The sequence below is a fragment of the Petaurus breviceps genome, unplaced genomic scaffold (assembly GCF_028583685.1).
Source record: "Petaurus breviceps papuanus isolate PSGF00001 unplaced genomic scaffold, PetGlider_PUasm1.0 100, whole genome shotgun sequence".
Classification (NCBI taxonomy): domain Eukaryota; kingdom Metazoa; phylum Chordata; class Mammalia; order Diprotodontia; family Petauridae; genus Petaurus; species Petaurus breviceps.
In genome coordinates, this window is record NW_027185573.1 from 2,940,699 (window position 1) to 2,944,145 (window position 3,447).

Here is a 3,447-nt window from a genome sequence, read left to right on the forward strand (position 1 = left end):
AGAGAAGAGAAGAGAAGAGAAGAGAAGAGAAGAGAAGAGAAGAGAAGAGAAGAGAAGAGAAGAGAGAAGAAATAAACTCATCGGCCAGTGCAGAAATGAGTTTCAGCCGCATCTACCCACCTGTTGAAGCCAGCTCTGCTGTGCGTAACCCTGGCAGTCCCAGGCCTTTCCAGCAGTATGTGCAGTCCCGAAATTATTGTAGATGTGCCAGTTCAATGCACGACTTTTCTGCTAAGGACATTGATGGTCACATAGTGTCCCTGGATAAGTACAGGGGCCCCATCTGCATTGTCACTGAGATAGCCTCGCAGCCAGGTAAGAGACGTAAACTACGCTCAGCTTGTCGACCTGCACACCAGATATGTTGAGCATGGTTTACAGATTTGAACTTTCCCCTGCAACAAGTTTGGGAGGCAGGAGCCAGGGAATAATGCAGAAATCCGAGAATTTGCTGCCAGCTACAATGTCAAGTTTGATATGTACAGCAAAATATGTGTTAATGGCGACCATGCCCATCCCTTGTGGAAATGTATGAAAATCCAACCCAGAGAGAAGGGCATTTTGGGCAATGCATTAAATTAGAACTTCACCAAGTTCCTTAGTGACAAAGATGGCTGTGTGGTGAAGCAGTCCTGTCCCATGGAAGAGCCCCTGGTGACTGAGAAGTACCTGCCCTTCTACCTCTCGTCCCCCCTCCCTTCCTGCAACTTTCTCTCCCCATCCTCAGAATCTTCCACCCAGCACCAAGGACGGTCTGCATTCAAAGCAGGACACTGGTGGGGTAGACCCGACAACCCTGCATGCATCTCCAATGGAGGAAGACCCTGGGGTCCTGGTGACAGCCTGCAGCCTCAAGTCCCTGGCTCATTCATTGGAATAAAATGTTAAAAATTAAAAAAAAAATCTCATCAGGGTTGATGAGGTAATCAATAGAAACAAAAGGAGTCACCAGATGTAGCACTTAGGGTGCAGCTCCTGTTTGTGAGTGGGGTGCAGAATGCGGTTAGTGGGGTGCAGAATGGGGTGAGTCCAAGCAAACCATCAAACAGATGTGAGAATTGGATGAAAGCAGGGTCAATACTATAAGAGAGCTGACAATATCTCTCTCAACGACCAAATAACTGGTCAATAGATTCAAATACTAGAAGGTGACCATATGTTCTCAAAATTTATGCCACCAGAGTACAAGCTTTAGCAATTCCTGCAAACACATAGAGTAGGAAGCTGGTGATGGCTTGTATTCTTATTCTCTGAGTAGCAGACTAGATAAGTTCAGAAAAATTTATCATGATGCTGGGTGAGGAAGAATTTTCCAGCCACTGAAACTCTCAAAGATGGTCATACAAGCCAATTCTAATCAACAAGAATTCATTGAGCACCTACTATGTGCTGGGCACAGTGCTAAATGTTAGTCTTTCTCTCCTCCTGCTAGAGGCTTCTTCTAAATGCAACCCCACTTCCATCTCTGCATATCTTTCTTTATTTCCAGCTGCTAGTGCCTCCATCTTCCTTTATTCTGTTACCTTTAATTTGCTTTGTAATTTTTTAATCTACTTATATTTGCTGTTTTCCTTAAAAAATGTGGACTTCTTGAGGACAGGGGATATTTCATTTTTGCAGTTGTATTCCCCAGAGACTAAAACAGTGCCTTGCATTTAATAAGTGCATGTTGGTTGAAAGAAAAGAACCAGCTATAGTTCTCTAGGAAAATATTAAGATCAAATGCCTTGTCAAAAAGTCTGGACTCTACTGCAGGAGCATACTCCACTTAACAAGGCTAATTGATTCAATTAAAATATGAAAGAAATTCTACCCTAAATGGGGATTGTTTTATTTCAATTTTAACATTATAATTTGCAAAGCATACCTCTAAGAGGTGAATGGAATTACTCTTTTTTTTTTCCTTTTTGGAGGGCAATTGGGGTTAAGTGACTTGTCCAAAGTCATATGTCTAGGAAATGTGTCAAGTGTCTGAGGCCGCATTTGAACTCAGGTCCCCCTGACTCCAGGGCCAGTGCTGTATTCACTGTGCCCCCTAGCTGCCCTGAGAGGAATTATTCTTAATAGCCAATTAATATCAGGGGGTCATAGGGTTTGTGTATTTTTTTTCCTTTTCTATTTCCTCATTTAGTTACTAGGTCAAGACAGTGTCTAAAGGACAGGGCTGAAGAGGAGACTGGGTTCATCTTGAGTGGGTCCCCACCCAACTGGGAAAGCTTAGGTCTCATTAAAAGGTAAACCCCATCTTATCTAGGTGAATTCCATCCCATTCTTGAACTACATAAGTGGTCTGGGTAGAAGATAACTCCTTCTGTACAGATTGCTGGAAGCAGAATGATCTGGGTATAGAGAAGTGTCTCTTTGTCTGAGAGTAACATAATAAAGTTGTGTTCCCCAGTCCTTCATTAGAATAAGCCCACCTCTCATTATAATATGCATTCTTTCATTAATTGTTGACCAATTAGAGTTATTTCTGCCTATTGGGAACACCCATTTTTCCAAGAGTATACAAATATTCAGAGACCCCCAAGGTTTGTCTTTGGTTTATAAGAGAAAACCACTGACCTCAATCTATTAATTATTTGCTAGCCATAATTAATACATGGATTATTAATTACCCAGGAACTATGTCTCTCAGGCTTTTAATTCAAAACTCAAAATATTTAAGGAACATTTATGTAGCAACTGCTATATGCCAACTACAATGTTTGTGATACAAAAACAAAATGAAAAGAAATTGAGGATCATAGTTTCAATAGTAGAAGGAACCTTAGAAGCCATTCTATCCATTTTATAGATGAGGAAACCAATTTCTCAAAATGTTAAGTGACTTGTCTAAGGTCACAAAGTTAATACATGTCAGAGGTAGAATTTGAACCCAGGTTCCCACTGTGTCTTCAAGGTAGCCTCATTTTACTTGAGGATATACAACATAAAACAAATCCCATTCCAACTTGTGATCCCTATGTCTTTGTAAAAGTGGTCCTTTGGGGGCAGCTAGGTGGCGAAGTGAATAGAGCACAGGCGCTGGAGGCAGAAGGACCTGAGTTCAAATCTGGCCTCAGACGCTTGACATACTTACAAGCAGTGTGACTTTGGGCAAGTCACTTAACCCCAATTCCCCTCCAAAAAAAAAAAAAGTGGTCCTTTTCATTCCCTTCTCACTTTCAGTTCATTAAACTCCTAACTACCTTCAAAGTACAGTTTAGGGACCTGCTCCTACATTTTCTTGAGTTTTTTGAGTTATTTGAGTTTCTTGAGTTTTCTTGAGTTATTTGTACTTCTTCCCACTTGAAATTATTTGATATGGTTTTTATACACACTGTAGTTATTCACTCATGTACACATTGTACCTCCCCCCCCCCCCCGTAATGAAAGCTTATTGAGGGCATACTTGTTTTCCCCTCCGGAATCTCTTCATTATTAAACTTCCCTTTTTGTCTCTTC

At 41.2% G+C, this 3,447-nt stretch overlaps 1 pseudogene; it reads left to right on the forward strand.

Annotated features, from left to right (window-relative positions):
- Positions 1–95: 95 nt before the first annotated feature.
- On the forward strand, positions 96–888 carry LOC138155965 (phospholipid hydroperoxide glutathione peroxidase pseudogene; annotated as a pseudogene).
- The last annotated feature ends 2,559 nt before the right edge of the window (positions 889–3,447 follow it).